The sequence below is a fragment of the Microtus oregoni genome, unplaced genomic scaffold (genome assembly GCF_018167655.1).
Source record: "Microtus oregoni isolate MIOR12 unplaced genomic scaffold, Mior012 000050F_ref0000143, whole genome shotgun sequence".
In the NCBI taxonomy this organism is placed as follows: Eukaryota; Metazoa; Chordata; class Mammalia; order Rodentia; family Cricetidae; genus Microtus; species Microtus oregoni.
Window position 1 is genome coordinate 10,490,209 of NW_024543256.1, and position 20,279 is coordinate 10,510,487.

Sequence of the window (20,279 nt, forward strand, 5' to 3'; positions counted from 1 at the left end):
GTCTAGGATCATTGGGCTACCAGGCGACCCTGTTTATGTGCTGAGGAGTTCCATCTGGACGGGTGAGTGTGTGCTATCCAGGGGCAGATTGTCCAGGAAAAGAGCACAAACCCCCCTCCCCCAGCTCCTTCTGCAGGGCTGTCTTTCTTACACACGGCCTCCCCCCAAAGCCTGCGTTTTCTGAAAGGTTCTTTGCTCAGGAACAGTTTTCTGCTCCTACATTAAGGCTACCCACCCAGAGAGGTGAGTGTCTGCCAACCGGGCAGGCCTCAAGGACCCCCGAAAGGGAGCACGTGCACCTTCAGCTTGTTGGCATGGTGTCCTGTGTTCTACTTGTCCCCGCCCTGCCCCCCAAGACCCCCCTTTTGTCCGCGGGTCATTGGACTACCAGGCGTCCATGTTTTGGTGTTAAGATTTTATCTTAACAGGTAACCTGAAGAGTATTTTTCTTTGCTTGATGTATTCATATACATTTACATTTATTATGAAATCAATACTCTTGGTCACTTAGAATCATCTCTATTCTATTACATGAAAAGCCATAGGTAGCACTTACCTTAATGATGTCTGTGAGATGTTCTGTATCCTAGATACAAGGATTCCTTAATCTGGTGCATGGTTTTCAAACTTGAATTCCCCATCAGGGCATTGTCTTCATTTATCAACCATTACGTGGAAGAGCATACAGCTGACACTTGATGGACGTCCTAACAACAAGCTTCTCAACTTATAAAAAGAGGTTTGTTATATCTAAGAAGTTTGGTTTTTATTGCTTTTATTGAGCTATACATTTAGCTCTGCTTTCCTACCTTCCTATACTCTCCCCTTCCTCCTCTCCTTTGACCCCCCCCCCATGGCCAGTTTTCTCAGGAATTCTTGTCTTTTTCTCCTTCCTATGTAGACCAGCAATGTCTCTCTTTCTTGTCTAGGTTGTCTGGGGTTGTGGAAAGTAGGCTGGTTTTTCTTTGCTTTTTATCCAAAAGTCACTCATGAGAGAGTACATATTACATTTGTTTTTCTGGGTCTGGGTAAGAAGTTTGTTTTGAATCCATGTTCCTGAGCTTGAAGGTATTTAGGTTGTTCCTCAGTCTGTTCCTCACTGCCTTCACATCCTTCATTGCACCGTTTATCATAGCTAGTTCTGTTGCTCTTTCTCTCCCATTTCTCCACCACACATTTTGCTCACCATAATGGCTTCCTGGAAGTAGCGGGTCGACCTGTGAATGTCTTCCCCAGCCCAGGCTTTGACAATGCAGGCTTGCCTGTGGGTGTGTGGCACCTGCCTGAACAGAATGGTGTCAGGCAGCCTGGGGATATCTTCCCGGCACCCAATGACTGCAATGTTTTAAAAATTGTGTGTATATTGTAAGCATTGCTGCTCAGATGGAAAGGGATCCTGGCAGTCAGGAGCCAAGGAATACCACAAATTCACCTTAAACTTAGAAGCTCACAGCCCTGCTTCAGGGAAAGTTTTTCCCAAATTAACAGCTCTGCTCTGGTAGGGGAGGGTTTCCCTAGCAAAGTTGTTACAGCTCTGCTCAGATCCTCAGAAGAGTAACAACTCTACTCTGCTAGGAGAAGCTTTTCCAGTTCTGCTCCCCTCTCCTCCACTCGTCTCCAGTTGAAGTCATTGCTTCTCTGTTCTTCTTAGGCAAAGAAGGTCTCACCCAAGCCTCATTCAAGAGATTCACTGGGAGGGAAGAGTCCAGGAGGTGGCTGACCCTGCAAAAGTGGGAAAGGCAGCTCCCAACTGAACAGGTACAGGGTGGTTTCATGCTCAATGATCTGCTGGTTTTCCTGCTCAGGGATTGGTTGGTTTAATGCTGAGATATTGGTTAGTTTGTTTTGCCGAATTGGTAAGTGGAAGAGTGTGTTTCTGTAGCTTTGGTTTCAGGGGCAAATGTGTTTATTTCACTGGCCTTTTTTAAACGTTGGACTCTGGTTTCAGGGCCAGTGAACTGATTCTAGTCTCAGGGTCAGTGTATGTTTCTTTTGCTCTGGTTTCAGGATTAGGGTGTGCTGCTTTGGACAGAAACGGGTGTTGCTCCCCTAGAAACAGATATGCAGTCCATTGTGGGCCAGCAAGTGAGTGCTGAGAACCCAGTCTGGGTCTTCTGTAAGAGCAGCAAGTCCTCTTAACCATGGGGCCATCTCTGCAGTCCAAGTCATCAAATATTAAACGTAATTACTATTTTTCTACTTTTCCCCATAATGACAATAGACATCTTCTTATACTCAGGTAGGTAAAAGTTTCATTATTTACCAATCCATAAAGTTTCATTTCTATGTTAGTTAGGTTTTCACTCCCAACCACTGCCCTACCCTGTCTGCAGGAAATTACAACAATCTGATATTATACCAGCACTCGGGAGGCAGAGGCAGGCGGATCTCTGTGAGTTCGAGACCAGCCTGGTCTACAGAGCTGGTTCCAGGACAGGCTCCAAAACCACAGAGAAACCCTGTCTCAAAAAAAAAACAATCTGATATTATAGACAAATTAATATATATGCTGGAATGTATTAGAATAGAACCAGAGTTTAGAGACATCTGGCCTTCATTCATCTTGAATATATGTTTAAATTTATCTATTTTGTTGCCTATGATAATTGTTCATTCTTAATATTAAATGGTGTAGCAATGTATAGCTACACAGAAAATTTTATAATTTATTTTTATTTTATATGTATATATGTTTGCCTACATATAGGTATGAAGAGCACATGCATGCCTGGTGCCCATGGATGCAAAGAGAGGGTACTGGATCCCTTGGCACTGGAGTTACAGTTGGGAGCTGCCATGACAGTCTTGGGAAATGAGTCATTTACCTGTAGCCTGTTGTTTAGGTTGTTTTCAATTTCAGTGTCTTTTATATAAAGCTGGTGTGAACTGAAATAAATAAGTCATTAAAAGAAAATATGTCCTCTTCCTCCAGGTTATATATTTGGGAATGTGATGGTCAGATGACAATTAACATATCAAGAAATTGGGAAATACTTTTCCAAGTCTCTGTCCTGTTTTCCATGGCCACCAGCAGTGGGTATGAGAGTTTCATCCTCCACAACCTGCCAGGTCTTTGTATGACAAGTCTTTATTTCTGAGTATTTTATGGGTGTGTCAAGAGTCCCCTCAGAGTCACCTGTCTCTCTTCCCTAAGTGTTAAGCATGTTGTGGCTGTATGTTTCTCTTAGTGGAGCATCTACTCACCCTTCTGGCCAACTTTTATTTTCTGAAATGTCTATTTTCTTACTGGCTCTTTTTGAGGTTTGGGAAATCTGGAAACAGTAAGACTGTCACCTGATAAACAAGTTCCCACATTCATTTTCCCAGGCAGGAAAAATATGTTACTAACATATATTTGGAAGAGTGGACATTTTCTCACTTTATGGAGTTCTTAACAATCCAGTTGTTCATTTAATGAAAGGAGGTTTGTTATATCTAAGAAGTTAGTCTGTAATTCATTCGTTTTCTCCTACACGATTCATGTTTAGGTTGTATTCTTTTCAAAAAAATATTTATTTATTTATTATGTATACAATATTCTGTGTGCATGTCTGCAGGCCAGAAGAGGGCACCAGACCTCTTTACAAATGGTTGTGAGCCACCATGTGGTTGCCGGGAATTGAACTCAGGACCTTTGGAAGAGCTCTTGACCACTGAGCCATCTCTCCAGGCTCTAGGTTGTATTCTTGATCAATTATCTTTTAGATTTCTTTTCACTATGTACTGAGTGTCTGCCTGTATGTCTGTGTGTACGATATGCGCATTTGAGTGCCGATGTCCACAGAGACTAGAAAAGACTGTCAGTTCCCCTGGCTCTGCAGTTATAGGCATCTGTCGGCCACCATATGGGTGCTGGAAACTGAAGTCAGGTCATCTGCAATAGCCAAAGGCACTCTTAACCTCGGAGATGTCTCTAGTCCTGTGTAGATCCTTTGTTTGTTTTGGGTTGACTTTTGTATCCTGAGATAAACAACTTGTCTATATTTATATTTGTGCATGGGGATGTCTGCTTGTCCCAAAATAAGACAGAAGACAGGGCATTGAAGGGGATATGAGAGGGAACACACAGCCCCTCATCCTGTGATCATTTTTACATTTTTAGGACATTCAAGAAGCCTCAGCCCAACTGATAGAGCCAAAATTACCTGCAGATATGATGCAACTATCCCTAAAAACATCTCAAAGTAAGTTTAAAAATAAAAACAAACAAACTGGGGTCTGAAGATAGGGTTCATTCTTTTATATTTCTGAATGTCTTCCAGAGGATCCAGAGTTGATACCCAGCACCTACCCAATGGTTGACACTGTTTGTAACTCCAGTTCCAAGACATCTCAAACTCTGGTTCCCTCTGTGAGCAGTAGGTACTCACTCATGTGGTGCACAAACTTCCCTATGGAAAAATATTCAACAAATATAAATAAATTAATTAATTGTGCTTACTTAGGACAAGAATACTTGTAAAATCACATATTAACCTTAAATTTAATTTACTAAAAGAAATTTTAAAAGCGATAAGAACATTTCAAAAGATTATTTTTTTATTTTTGACCTTTTAATAACATATTGTATATTTTTCCTAATGGGAAAACAGAACCTATTTAAAGACTCAAAGTATTCTTACATGTAATTTTAAAACAATGTAACTCTGAGAGCCATAAAAATCTTCACATTTCTCACTCTTCTGCCCTCCTCACACACCCTTTGTACTGACACCTAATCTCAAGTGTCTCTCTCTAGTCCTCACTCAGGCCGTCATGCATGAGCCATCCTTATTCTGTGTGAGCTTCTATCCACAGGATTAATAAGCTCACAACCTTTGCTTCATCCTGGCTTTTTCTGAAAGTTTTTTCTGCAGCCTAGACCCAGTTTACCAGGGTCAAGGTCATCAAAGGACAGGGTGATCCTCAGGCTGAAGGTCACGATGCTGGGCTGCTCCTCCCTACCACTACAGGGAGTCCCAAAAAACCTCGGTGACCAGCATATTCCTGCTTCATTGAAGTGTCTTTGTGTCTTTGCTAAAGGTGTGTCACACGTGTGTGACTCTTCTGTCCCCTTCATATTCTTTTCTGTCTTATTGTCATTACCACTCAGGCACGCTGTCTTCATTTCTCTAGGTTTATAAGGAGTCTGGAAGTCATGTGTTCATCCTCCAAGATTTTTCCTTTTGAAGGTGTTTTCATGCTCTGGTTTTTCATATTCACTATGAGTTTCAGGATAAGCCCATTAGTTTATGAAAAGTCTGTTAGATTTCTGTTGGTATTGCACTGGATCTATAGGTCTTTTTGAGGAGAACAGACACCTGTATCTTCCATTGCATGAAGGTGATTGCAGAGTGAATTCTAATTGGTCTTAATAATAAAATCTGGAGTCAGATATTACGAGGTTGAATCTATAAGATCAGAACAGCAAAGCAGCCAGCTTCCAGTTCTTTCCTCTATGAAATCCTCAGACCAAATGGAGCATCCTGTCTCTACAAGACCTCAGACTGAATGCCTGGATCTCCTATCTCCTCCCACCTTATATTCCTCTCTTCAACAAACCCTGGGAAGAAAAGTGTGAGCCACCAGTGCCTGACTCTCTCTCTGTTTTAGACTGGATCAATCTAGTGTATCCCAGGGTGGCCTTGAACTCGCAGAGATCCATTTGCCTGTACCTCCTGAGTGTTGGGAAAGGTGAGTTCCAACACTGCCTGTCCTCTCTGGCTAACTAGTGGCTATCTGCACACACTGATTCTCAGGCAAGCTTTATTGTCATAGGACAAACAAAATATCACCACAGTCGACGAATCTATACATCATTACTCTCAGCAATGATTTGTCCCATTCAGTGTCTAGGCACAACAGAGAAGCGGGCAGAGTTTTTCTAATTATTTCATATTTCCTGATGCTATCTCCAGTGACAGGGATTTTAAATTACAGCTTCCACACATTTCACTGTGGTCAAATGTCTGTGGGTAGATTTTAACAAAAGCTCTCTTTTAGGTTGAAATGTCAGGTTTCTTTCTTTATGATGAAAATGTCTTTGAAAACATATATTTGCTTATGTTTCAATTTCAGTATTTTGAAGTTGCAAGTTAATTATGAGAAAAGAAACAAATGTCCAACACCCAGTTTGGGGGAAATTTTCTAAGGCAGCCACAGGTCTAATGTTTGCCCAAATGGAATCTTTGGAATCATAGAGATACTCCTTCACCTCCCAGCCAGCTCCATCAGGTAGGTGTTGAGATCACAGTGGAGAGAAAGAAGGGGATACATGTGAAGAGTTAGGTATGTATGTGTAACTCCAGAAAGATTTGTATTATGTAGAATAATAAGGTAACTTTTTTCAAAATATCTAATAATATTTTTGCCAACACAAAAGGGTCAAGGTTAGTACTCGTGTGTTTTCCCTCTTGTTTTCCCATCCAGTCATGCAGATTTTAGCAGTGTCTGCTGTAGACTGTTTACAGAGGGGGTGTTTTATGGATGGGTCTTGCCATATGGATTATTACCATGACGCCTGCTAAGTGTTGCTCTGATACCTACTTCCCTGTGCAGTTACTAGTATACAAGCATTGCTTGTCTTTGAGTAAAGTTTCCCTTTTATCTTTTGTTTATTAATGGATTTACTCATGCATTTGTGTCCACTCAGAAACACCCATTTTTTAAAGGAGTACCACTTTGTCATCATTATATACTGTGATGCTTAAATTATCCCATAACATGCCCGTGCAAGGACACACATTCAAGTGGACCTGCTCTTCACTTGTTATCTGTCTAGAATTCTGGATTATCTGACCACCCCCAGAAGACAGTGATCACCAAATGCTAGCTGTCAGTGACACTTTGTCTCCTCTTTCTGTCAATATCAGGTCTCTTCTATGATAAGAACAACAGGAAGGCAGAGAGAACACGCAGAAGGTTGACAAGAAGCTGACATGAGCCCTTGTTTCCAGTATGTGAGTCATCAGTGCCACCAGTGTGAGTGTGTGTGTGTGAGTGTGTGTGTGTGTGTGTGTGTGATGTGTACATGGGTGTGTATAGGAAGGGTCTGTGAGATGAACAAAGAAGAGGAAGATGTCACTGCACATCGTTGACTTGACTGGATGCAGACAGACTACTCCATCCCTATATTCACTACAGTAGAGTGCATGAGCGTTCTCATCTGCCTTCTTCCCCTCCCCATGAGATTTCTCTCCCCTTACTCTGCCTTCTAGTAGAACAGGGGAGAAAACAGTGAACTCTCCATGCAAAACCAGCTCCTGGAGAAGAACCAAGTGTGGTGTGGTCTTGTCAGCCTGTTACCTGAGCAAGAGTGACAAGATCATGTGGGACTCACCAGGTGAGTCATTTCCTTTTCTCTTCCCATCCGTGTGACCACCAGGGGATCTGTGATGCCTTGTAGGAACACATCCTGTTGAGCAGGTAGCAGCAATAGCAGCACACTGTGGATCAATGGTATTCATAGACTCCCCAGATGACTGAACCCTGTAGGGGTCCCTTTAAATGTCCAGGACTGAAATGGAAGCCATCCCCATCAGACCATTTCCTGAATGGGTCATGCATTTCTGCATCACATTTGCAGGGAGTGCTTATTAAAATGGTAGAAATCTGGGTCCACACTAGACACCGAATCAAACCCTGTGAAGTGTGGTGTGGCATAGCCACTTCTTTCTGATGGCTGTCCATGTTAAAAAGTATTGCTACTGTGTTTGTTATTCTGTCTTCTAGGATATGGAGTCACAGACTGCTTAATTCCATACCGTGTTCTCTTGCTACTCCCGTAAATACCAGTGTGTTACATGGCATGTCAAATACGCATCAATTCCTTCATATATATTTATCCAGATATTCACATACTGGCCTCTTTTGTGAGCACCTTGTTCCTGCACTGTGAAGACTAGCACGGGTTCCTGTATTTTGTGTTAGATAGGCAAACTGTCAGTAAGCAGAAGAAATCAGTAATCAGAGCAATTCCATGTATTATTGGCGCTTTAAAGATCATAAAGGGGACAGGAAATAGTTGTGATGGAGATTGTGGTACGTGATGTTACCCCCTAAAGTTTTCAGAAGTTAGCATGTGATCTGAGTCCTGAATGACAAAAAGAAGCAAGGCCATGCATAAGCCATGTTATGGGCGTGCTTGCCCCCATGGAGAACAGTGGATCTAAGAGCAGGGGACAAGGCCAGTGGCCAGAGCCTTGAAGACAATGTGGACACTGCTTGGGGATAGGGTAGAAAGGAAGATGTGTGTCGTTTTCAGCTGACTATGACATTTGGATTATATGATCAGTGTGGAAGGTGAGTTATGGAATTGACATGATTTGATTCCTTTTGGTGGAAGGTGACTTGGCACTGCACAGAGAAAGGCCTGGGGAGGGCGGGATGAGGGAGTGTGTGGAGACAGTGGAGATGGTTCAGAAGACAGGGGAGGGATGGAAGTGGATTGAAAGAGGGATGAAGCCTTGCTGCAGTGATCAGCGTGAGAGCTGCCCTGTGCAGCCTTGTCTGGGAGAAGGCAGATAGCACCTGTATGCGCTGTGCATTTTCCTTGTGGAGACGTTGCTCTAACATCTCTGGATTTGTCTGACCACTTGGAGACACAGTGCTTCCGTTTACTGACATCAGTTGTTCCACGTGTATTTGACACAGGGTAATTTGAATACCCAAACTAGTTGTTGTAAAACTTAGTAATTTAACAACGTGTCAGCTGATGAATAATTTTCAGATGTAAACTTTTCTAAGTAAAACTAACTGTAGAAGAATTTCCAAAAGAATAAGAATCTAACATTTGTCTAACGAAAAGCAAACCTAACGTTTAAAGTATTTTTGAAAGTGGTTGTTCTACAGCATGTACTGCTCTTGGCAGTTTTACGGATGAAGCGAGTAGGCTTTAGGCAGAGTCAAAGTGAAATCAGTCTCTAGGTGCTGCAGCTCCTGCTTGTCCCTATTCTTTCTCCAGGAGACTACTGCCTTTAGAAATGCGTATTTTTGACAGGTGGGCGTGGCACACACATTTAATCCCAGGACTCACGAGACAGAGCAGTATGATGTCTGAGTGCAAGGCCAGCCTGTAATTCCAATTGCATACATCAACATTAGTCTGTCACATATGCAGGAACTTCTGACTGGCATTTAGAGCAGATGTTGTAACTAAAGGCCCATAAAATCAATGAGTGAGCATTCTAATGCTCTCAATTCAGAGTGGTAAGCACAGCTCAGAGATCACAGCTCACTCTGTTTCGTCCTCACAGATATGCCCAGCCTGTGTTTGGAAAATGGGTCCAGCACATCCAGGCTCAGGGAAGCAAAGTTGCTGGGCCTAGGAAGGTTCCACATCTCTCTGACTCTAGAACAGTGGTTCTCAGCCTGTGACTTGTGACCTCTATCCCCCAAACTATCTATCCCCCCCCCAAACGTCTATCCCCCAAACTATTTCCATTGTGATTCTTACCTGTAACAACTTTACAGCGATGAAGTAGCAACAGAAATGATTTTCTGGTTGGGATCAACACACATGAGGGACTGTATTAAGAGTCATGTCACAGCATTAGGAAGGCTGAGAACCACTGCTGTACAGATATCCAAACACAGAATCCGGCTTCTCAGATATGTCTGGGATCCCTTCATCATTGTCCCCATACTCCTAGGGAGGCACAGCCCCACATCACGACACCCACACTCACATCTCCGTGCAAGGGAAATCCTGTTCTTCTTTCTCCGTCATTTCTATATCCACACACTATGCTATATTTCCAAATTTTCTTTTTTTATGTCTTCAGCACTGAGCTTAAGGATGTGTCTGATTCTTTGACCAACCTTTTTCCTGTTTTGTGATTCTTCTGCAGGGTCTGGGTCATTGTTCTGCACACACAACCACAGAGAATACAACAGCAGCCTCCAGTCCCTTGTTGCTGACCTTTGAGGAAGCTGGGCATGTAAGGTAGGTTTGCTCTCAGGAGACTTGCTCTCGGGAACAGGATGTCCTTGCCAGAGGCTGGACTCGAGGATGCTGCAGCACTTAGATCTGCCCAGCATCTGTGGCCCTGTCCGAAGCTCTTCAAAACTGTGGTGGGAGCACATGTGGGGATTTTTAAAAGTGGTCCCTAGACACTGGTATGGCTCCCCTGGCAGTGCAGAACATTCCCAGCTATATTCTTGATTTTTCTGGTAGCTGTTCAATGAGAATGCTATACCATGAAAAGAAATCACTGGTGAATTTAAAAAGCCACAGTATGGGGACTGGCGACATAGCTCTCGAGGCAGAATGATTGCCTAGAATGGAAATTGCTCTGTGTTCTTTGACCCTCTGGGCATGTTCACCCTCACCTGTAATACCAGCACTCAAGACGTAGAGGCAGGAGGAAAGAGATGTGAGAGTCATTACTGTTTATGAGAGTATGGGTCCCAGCACCCATGGCAGATAGCTCACAACTGCCTTTAACTCCAGCTCCATCAGGAGTCAATGCCTCTGCCCATCATGTGCATACGACAGACAGACAGACAGACAGACATAATTAAAAGTAAAAATAAATCTAAACAAGAAAAAAGAAGAATCAGCTCCAGGTCATTGAACCAAGGGGAAAACACAGTGGAATTTAAAATATGAACATTATAATGGCTAATGGACTTTAACAGTCTACAGTCTTGCTGGAGAGATGTTCAGTGGTTAAGAGTGCATTCTATTCTTGCTGAGGATGCAAGGTCTGTTTCCAGCATCCATTTCCAAAATCCGTGATGGACCGTACCTCAGCTCCAGGAAGGTATGACCTCTCCTGACCTTTGTAGGCACGTGCATTAATGTGTAAATACACACACAAATATACACAACATAATTATTATTAAGTTATGCACATTCTTTGCCTTAAAATCATTTACAAATTAAAATAATTGCTGTGAAACATTAAAGAAAACTGCTCAAATGCCAGGCAATAATGAGAACAGTTTTCATTCGCATTATGTGGCAAATGCGTGCACTTCCAGCTATTTGAACACTGGGGTTACAGGATCATTACTGCAAAGAAGTTTCAGAACAGCCTGAATAGCATAGAGAGGCCCTGCCTCAAAATGAAAACCAAACAAAAACCAATAATATCTCAGAAAATGTGAAATTTCTTAGGAAAACAATCTTAGAGTACATGGTTTTTCAAGAGATGTGGATCATTATAAAATAATTTTTTGCAGGGAAATCAATGATAAAATTACTTATTTCGTGGGAATTCAACCATATACATGTAGAAATGGAATGAAAATGTTACTGGGCCGAGAAGAAAACAGTAGCATTAAGAATGTGTTTACATTAAAATGAATACTTGAGCTGGGGCAGTGTGGTAAGCTGGGAAGACCAGCAGCACTCTGAAGTCTGAGGGAGGAAGGGGAAGAGTCCCAGGCTGGGCTGGGCTGCTCTGAGACTCTGCACTAAACACACAAAGTAGATATCAGGACTATTATCATTCCATTCACTGTGGGAAAGTTTCAGCTTAGTTCTGTCATGGGAAACCATCCTCTTTTCACTGGATGTTAGGCAGAGCCCTGTGTGTCCCTGGCAGACACATTAAAGATTACCATCCCCTAAATGGGGAAGTGACTTCCTCACCACCACATACAGCAAGGCGCACAGAAAATGGCGGCTGGGACTCTACTCAGATAGCTCACTCTCAGGAGATTTCCCTGCAGACAGCCCTGTGCCTTAGGGGTAGGAATAAGCCCAGCAACAAACACAGATTTCCTTATGGTAGTACATGTGCTTTCCTGTGGTGTTTGAAATTTCATATCCAGGAAGGAAAGTACTTTAAAGTGTAATCTGAGAAAATACTTGTGCTTGGGTGGTAAAAGTAGGGCTGGGGAGACAGCTAAATCAGTAAAGTGCTGGCCTTGTGGGCATGAGGCCTTGAGTGTCATTCCCAGAGAGCATCATCCAGAAAATGAAGATAAACTACAGGAGGAAAAGTAGCAGGTGTGGCGGGACATGCTTATGTGTGAAGGTGGAGGCGAGCCCATCCCTGGAGTGTGCTGACGAGCTAACCCATCCTGCCTTGCGTGTTCCAGGCCAGTTGGAAACCTTGTCTAAGAAAAACATCAGGGGGATGGCGCCTGAGTTACAGCACCGGAGGCTGTCTTCTGTCCCCTGACCTCACGCGCGCGCACACACACAAACACACACACACACAATTGCTCACGCACTCACAGGCATGCTCGAACCCACAATCACGCTTTGGATAAAGGATTATACACCTTCCATACTTCAGGAGAAGTAGTCATTTTGTTGAGTTTCTGGAGTAGTAAAGACGAATGTAATCTATTCTGATGCTGTGTGCATGCCTCTGTGTGTGTGTGTGTGTGTGTGTGTGTGTGTTTACACACAGAACTCCACCATCTCTATCTAATGAGGCTGCTTTATCTTAGCCTTAGACTGGGATTGGTCTCCAATCTCGGGTTTACATTTGATATACCTAAGATGTCCAGTTTTATGTGCCAGGAAAGTATAATGAAGTGAAAAAACACTGCCTTATCTTATCTAAGGTCCCTTCAAGTCCAGGTCACAGCCAATGTTCCCTCCCACCCAAATATAGATGCCACTGGGCCCAAGACTCTCACTGATGTAGTCCCCATTATGGCCAGGAGGTGGCATTCAAACTACATGCCTACATTTATTTTCTTTAAAAGGGCTGAAGTTTTATGGAATAGCAATGCGTTTTTAGTGTGTTTGGAAAGCTGGCACACATATAGAGCAGTTCCATTTATGGATTGCAGCAACTGTAGTGCTCCACAACTCACTTCATCCTCCCTAAGTGTAAAGTGGGCAGTGCACACGGGATACAGAGTGGTGCTCTGTAGAGAATATGAATGTGGTGGGCACCTTGAATCCCCTGACACTGGGATAAATGGATTTCCTAGATTTTATATCCCCTCTCCAGGAGGCTGTGGTACAGTCCCCAGATCGCTGCCTCCCAGGCAAGTTGTATCCTGGTCAGTCACTGCCATTGTGTTGCACCATGCCTGCTGGGGACTTCCAAGAGCAACCTGGTGTTTGTGGTGTGGTTGCCAAGTACGCTTCCATGGTGTTTGTGGTGTGTTTGCCATGTACTTTTCAATGAATATGCTCTGCATATGGCTCAGATGTAATATGTATTCACCCTTACGATGTAGAACAAGATTGGGGCCCCTTCTCTATTGCAGGAAGATCTCCAAAGTATTTCCTTTACCTCACCATCATTTTGGAGCCACTAATTTGATATTGAAAGAGAAATTATCCCCTGTGCCCTACAAGAAGAGATAACACAGAAGAAAAGAGGCAGGAAGCCCAAGTCCATTGACAGCCACAGGACATTGTCTGAGCTACTGTTCTGTTGCTGGGAAGAGGCGCTGTGCTGAAGAGAATTTACAGAACAAAGCATTAAATGGGGAGCTTACTTTCAGTGTCAGAGGGTTAGTCCAGTACCATCACTGTGGGCAGCATGGCAGCAGGCAGCCTGGCAGGGCACTGTAGCAGAAACTGAGAGTTTACATCCTGATCACAGGCAGGAGGCAGAGGGCTTTTGAGACATCAGAACTCACCCATTGACACGCCTCGTCCAATAGGGCCACACATCCTAATCTTTCTTAAATTATTCACCATTGAAACATTAACCATAGGAGCTTACGGGGACCATCCTCATTCAAACTACCACTGTCATGTAAGGGATTTCCTCTGCCCCATTAGCAGCTACAGAGGGAGAATTGGGGCTGGTTGAATACTCATAAGTGCATTGACTAGAATCTGTTCCAAGATGTCAGTCATTAATACAAGAGACTACTGTGGGACATTTTGGGGCAAGCAGGAGGCCATTCCAGTTACTTGTCTAAAATAATGTGCTCTTCAGAAGACAGTAGTCCCCTTTTGGCCCTCTTCATGGACAAACCTGCATATACTAAAACTGTAAAGACCTTGAGCACACAGGAATTTATGAAACAACATCTGTCTTGGTCACTGTTCTATTGCTGTGAAGAGACACCATGAGCAAGGCCACTCTTATCAAAGAAAGCAATCACGTGCCTTGCTTATAGTTTCTGAGGTTGGTCTGTTACCATCACGGCAGGGAGCATGGTGGCACACAGGCAGACATGGTGTTGGAGAAGTAGCTGAGAGTTCTATTACCTGATCCACAGGGAGAGAGAGGCTGACACTGGGCCTGACATGGGATTTTGAAATTCAAAGCCCACCCCCAGTGGCACACTTCCTTCAATGATGGCACATCTACTCCAACAAGGACACCACATCATCTAAGCCTTCTCAAAGAGTGCCCCTCCCTGGAGACGAAGCATTCAGATACATGAGCCTATGGGGACCATTCTTATTCAAACCTCCACACCACCTCCAGACTCCAAGAGATTTGAGCTCTGTGTTTGCCAGGCGCATATCCCTGGGATGGTCTATGCTGTAAAGCTTCCCTTTTATCCCACATTGATGCTTCCCCAATTTTCTGCAAAGAGGATGTGGGAAATTTCTCTCTTTTTTAGCATAAGGTGACCTTCTCCCAACTTGTGCTCTTATAGGGGTAACATGAACACAACTTGGCCAGTAAGGTTTCCCTTCCAATTCTGCAGTTGCTTCTAAGATACAGTCTGAGTCATTATACCAGGATATCAGATGTGCACATAGCTAGAGTTTTGTGGAACTCATCAATTTCTCAGACATGCACAGACAGGTGTTCTCTTCGGGTGCTTAGCTGACTTGGGGCAAATGAAAACATCGTGCAACTTACTAAAATGGGAAACTCAGAGATTTGAATTGTCAAGATGCTTGAAGAAGCAGGCCCAGTGGTAAAAGGAAGTGTCCTTTAGTCATTTCTTGTGAGTGGGCACAAATATCCACAGGGGAATTTCCTTTTGTAAGAAGCAGCTATAGAGTGAGATGGTGGCGCATGCAGACAGGATACCTACCACCATAATAAATTCCTAATGCACTGAAGTAAGTTAACTATGTACGCCACCGTTGGGGAGCTGGAGAGATAGATGGTCCATGGCGAGAAAAATAATCTGTTAAAATTGGAGGCAGGTGGCCAGGCGGTGGTGGCGCACACCTTTAATCCCAACACTCGGGAGGTAGAGGCAGGTGGATCTCTGTGAGCTCAAGGCCAGCCTGGTCTACAAGAGCTAGTTCCAGGAGGGCTCCAAAACTACAGAGACACCCCGTCTCAATCCCACCCTCCAGTGGAGGCAGGTAACATCTGATGATTCATGTCAGAATGGCAGGATCACAAGCTGTCTAGACAGTTGGTCTATAGCCATGAGAACTGGGGCGGCTGATGGGAATTCAAGGATCCATGCATTCAGGGTAACAGAAAAATCAGTACACTCTGGTTCGTGGCATCTTCTGGACATAATAGGAAAGCTTTTGAAAAATTACATTTCCAGTGATTATCTCTCAAATGAGCCGAGGGATTTTTACAGAATTGCAATCCTTCACATACTATATGGTACATAGAAGGACCTAACCCTAACCCTAACCTTAACCCTTGGGGAGCTGAGGCCATAGATGGTTCATTGGTTAGGAGCGATACTTGCTTCCCCAGAGGACCTGAGTTCAAATCCCAGCACGAATGACAGGAAGCTCAAACCATGTGCAAATCCAGCCTCCAGGATCCAACACTGCTGGACACTGACATTCACATACATAGCCCTCCTCCCCAGGATTAAAGTAAATCTAAAGGCAAAGATAACCAATGAAAATTGGGAAAAGTTTTTCCCTGTCCTGTTATATTTTGAGGAAAAGTTTTGTTTCTGTTCATTAACAACAACAAAAAAGCATTTAAAAAACTTTAAAAGATGCCATTTCATGGTGATAAAATAATCTGTTAAAAATTGAGTCCAGGAGACATCTCCTGATCCATGTGGGAACAGCAGGACTGTTTCCTATCACACACCCCAATCCAGAGCCCCTGCACATACAAACTCAGTGTCTCTATTACGCTCCCACAGGACTGGCGGGGATTTTCCACTGTAAACATAGTGTGGCCTGCTACCACATAGCTCAGGGAAGTCCATGAATTCCAGAGCTTTCTGACATTCTTCAGAGGGCTGGACTCCAAGCCCGCCTGTCACCTGGTATAGAAGGAATACTGAAGGCTCCTGCCTCGTTTTCCCCCTGCTTTTTCTTAATCTGGTCTGATCCTTCCTCTTGTGGAGGTTGTGTGGCAAGAGAGGCTGCTCATCTCAGCAACTGGGAGGACCAGACTCTTCCCATTTCTGCGGCCACCTGGACACTTACCTCACCCTGCAAGAGCAGGGATGGAAGGAACATTGTGAAACACCGCCTCAGGGTCAGGGTTCCCGAAGGAAAGGCTCTAGGGAAACTGGGAACATGGTCACCTCTGCCCTGAGCAGTGTGGACAGCGGGAGAAGAGGGACTGCTTCCTTAAGCAGTAGAAAAATTCATAGCTTTAACAAGAATTTATTGTATATATTTATTGTGCTGGGATGTAGTGTGTTCAAGATCAGAGGACAATTTACAGGAGTTGGCTCTTTTCTTCCACCAAGTAGCTTCCAGGCCTCAAACTCGTTGGGCTGGGCTGTAAGCACCTTTGCCTGGTGAGCCAACAGATGGGCCAAGAATTCCACAGTCTTGGTTCTTCCGTGTGCATGTACCAACCCTGCCATAAAAGAATGCATGTATGTTTCCAATTGGCCAAAATATGCAAGTCACACAATTTTAGTAGATGTTGTCTATATTCTTCTAGTGTTAAAAAGTAGAATTGTGCCGGGCGGTGGTGTCCAGCGCCTTTAATCCCAGCACTTGGGGAGCAGAGGCAGGCAGATCTCTGGGAGTTCGAGGCCAGCCTGGTCTACAAGAGCTAGTTCCAGGACAGGCACCAAAGCTACGGAGAAACCCTGTCTCGAAAAAAAAAAAAGAAAGAAAGTAGAATTGCTCTTTATTTTCTCTAATTTCCATGTGTGTTCCATAGTTTACATTGATGCCCCAACATATGTCTTGGGGTAATTCTGGACTTCATACTCTAAAAGGGAAAGCTTAATGACTGAGTTGTCTCTATGCTACACCCATTTAAATGGAAAATGTGACAGAAGAAAAGCCCATACATTGCTGGAGGAGAAATTCCATGTACTCCCTATGTAGAAAAACTAGGCAGTGTTGACCAACAGTCAGATGTGAAGCTTCCACAGCTACCGCAGTCCCAGGTACTAAGGAGAGAGTCAGACATGATGTACACACGAGAGAACATGCACAAGAACGGTCGCACAGCACAGCTACACATGTCCAAGTGATCCCAGATGACCTGACCCCAGAAACCTCAGAAATCCTCTCCGGAATGGAAAGTTGCAGTCTGTATATTAATCTACGGGTTCTTTGGCAGCTACGTACACGCTAACACTCATATGTATTGCATAATTCTCTAACCATCCCCAGATGTCGGGATCCTAAGGACACTGATCTCTCTGAGTGCTCTGAGTGAGTGGACCCCCCACACTGCCCTCTGATGCCCCAACCTTGCCTATAGGGAAACTCCATAGTTGCCTTGAAGTCCTGCAACTCACATTTTGATCACCAGATGGCGCGCCTGGCTCTATTTTCTAAAGGCTGGTTTTCACTGAATAAATTAATATTTTTAATGAAAGAAAAAATACTTCTCAAAATAGGTAACAAAATAATAAGTACCAATATGCCATGATTCTCTTTGTGTATTGTGAATTCTACAAGATTGAGTGAAGGTACACACGCACTCAAACACACACACACACACAAACAAACACACACACACATACATTTTCTTCAGCCATGTCATCAATTTATTTCTGTGAATTAGTAGTTTATGGTGTGCCAGGCATCATCATTCTAACCCCACATCTACATGTCTCACACAATTCCTTTTTCCCTCTTGATCTGCTCAAGTGGATTACCATGGAGACCATTCAAAGAGACTGCCTAAACTGCCTGGTCCACAAAGAAAAACAAATGCTGCCTTGGAAACCAAGGAAAATTTGGCCCATCCTTCCCATAGTGCTCGCTATCAGGCCCCAACTCTTCTCCTGGCTATATCTCCCTTACAGAGGGGAGGGAGGATAAACCTTGTGTGGTGTCTGTCTTGGAAGTTATCCTGGGTGCGGAGTAGATTTTTTTCTGATTCTTCTTCCATTTGATAGTGCAGTTAACATGTCTCCATACTTAACCAAGTATGGATGATCTATTAGAAAGCAATTTGTTTAAGGGGGACACTGAGGTGACACTAAGCACTTGACTTCCCTTTCCCACACTGTGGAACTAGAACCAGAGCCACAGGACAAAGAGGAAGGAGAAGCACATCTTCAAAGACAAAGACAGGCAGAGGGTCCAGTCTGAGCATGTAACTCCCCTGATTTTAGGAAATGCTCACCACAGGTTTCTCACATAGCAGTCACCTCCTCTCAGCTCTCTCCGTGGGTAGTCTGATAGCAAAAAGACACTCTTCTCCATTGTTGGAGAGAATGCAACTGTTCTCCAAGCCTATGGATGGATCTTATGCTAGTGAAAACCACAAGCGTGCATTCTGGGACCAGGGGTCTTTCTTCTAAGGATTCATCCCAAAGAACACGGAATGAGACACAAAAACTCTGACAGAGCAACAATGTAGAACTCCAAGAGCAGAACTATAAAAATCATCTGTGGGAAGGATAGAGTGACAGCATGATCTCAGGTGTATCTATGACCCAAATGATGAGGTACGCATGTGCTTAGCCAGGTATGATGGTATGCATCTGTGATGCCAACAGGCTGATGGTAAAGACAAGAGAATAGTCATTTTGAGGCTATCCTGACCTACATAGTGAGCTCAAGTTTTACCTGACATATACTGAGATTCTATCTCAAAACAAACAAAATAATTTTTAAGAAGGCAACATGAAGTCCATGTTTATAATTATAGAGTGATCTCCAGGACATATTGTGATTACACAACACAAGGTGAAGAAATGAGGCCAGGGTTATCTGCCTAATGTTTTCCTCAGTTACATGTGGCACATGGAGGTTAATAAATTATATAACCCTATTTAAAATAAATAAAGTCAGCTTTAACAAACAAAATTTAACCGTACTTATAAATGTCACCCTCAGCACTGCTCAGATTTCCAGTGGCCAACAGCCACAGACAGCTAGTGCTTCCTGGGCTGGGCAGTGCAGACCCAGAGCATTTTCATCAATTCAGAAAGGTGCATTGGGAACAGAGAGTGCACACCTTTATTGTGAGTGGGAGAATTGATAAAATATGTATGCTTGTGCTTTGAAACACTGGCTAGTTAAGCGCCCCCCCAAGAAAAGAAAATGATCTCCTATAGAGTGCCCTGGAAGAAACCAGGACAGAGGCTGACATTTATGCTCTCGAAGATGCTGAAGTACTCATTCCATGCCCTGATTCCAATCAACTACTTATCACCAACAACTCCATTGCTCAGATTGAGTACACTAAAAACACTGCCCCCTCAAAGAAGCCTGGGGGAAATGGCTGATTCCAGATTTGGGGCCAGGAATGCAACAGAAAAGTGCACAGTGACCTATCGCATCAGGATGAATTTGGAAAAGACTAAGAAGTCCGTGTTAAAATGGAGATCTTCACTTGAGTGCAGCAAGTCAGACTTATCAGGGAGATGTGGAATATTTTCTCTTACAGACTGAATTAAAGACCAGACGTGATAGTAGTAGCCAAACCTACTATTTTATAATATATATGAATTTAATTGGAGTTACCTGACAAAAGGGATGCCATGGATTATTAAAAAGGCCAGTGCCAAGTGTGGAATACCCCCTCCATCGGTTGGTCAGGGCTCTTCCAGTGATCCCCCAAGACAATACAGGTCATTGTCATTGCTCTTGATTCCTATTGCTTAAGACATCACACACTTTGGCCACAGGGTATGGAAAAATTAAGTTGACACTGACCAGAAACCTTCCTTCCTATTACCTAGTTTTCCTATTACCAGAAGATACTACCAGGCTATTGAGGGGAGGAAAGTTGTCAATGTTCTTATTCCTCTGTGAACTACAATAATGGCCAACATGGCAAGATATACCCATGGGTCAACAGTGGTATGAATATCACAGAGGTAAACAAGTAACTTTATGTTTCAATTTAAGGCCCACTCCACAGGAGGAAACACTTGCCTAGTACTATAAATCTGATCATGATCCCATGGTTGGCGAGTTCAGAGGTCCCAGAGGTGAAACTACTACCACTCACACCACCACTACCACCAACACCATCACCATCACCACCATCACCACCATCACCACCATCACCACCATCACCACCACCACTAACACCACCACCACCACC

General features: G+C 43.6%; 3 long non-coding RNA genes across 6 annotated transcripts; all 3 read left to right on the forward strand.

Annotated features, from left to right (window-relative positions):
• The first annotated feature begins 2 nt into the window (after positions 1-2).
• LOC121437247 lies at positions 3-1,707 on the forward strand. Its single transcript, XR_005972943.1, has 3 exons — positions 3-62; positions 645-739; positions 1,652-1,707. It is a non-coding gene; the product is annotated as an uncharacterized LOC121437247 (long non-coding RNA).
• Positions 1,708-2,037: 330 nt separating this feature from the next.
• On the forward strand, positions 2,038-4,159 carry LOC121437248. The gene is made up of 3 exons (XR_005972944.1): positions 2,038-2,181; positions 2,933-3,069; positions 4,103-4,159. It is a non-coding gene; the product is annotated as an uncharacterized LOC121437248 (long non-coding RNA).
• An 8-nt stretch (positions 4,160-4,167) lies between these two features.
• On the forward strand, positions 4,168-9,893 carry LOC121437246. 4 transcript variants are annotated; one of them, XR_005972941.1, is made up of 5 exons: positions 4,168-4,184; positions 6,058-6,213; positions 6,852-6,938; positions 7,197-7,321; positions 9,828-9,893. It is a non-coding gene; the product is annotated as an uncharacterized LOC121437246 (long non-coding RNA). The 4 variants fall into 4 exon arrangements; XR_005972939.1 differs by having other exon boundaries at positions 6,852-6,934; XR_005972940.1 differs by having other exon boundaries at positions 6,852-6,934; positions 7,200-7,321.
• Positions 9,894-20,279: the final 10,386 nt, after the last annotated feature.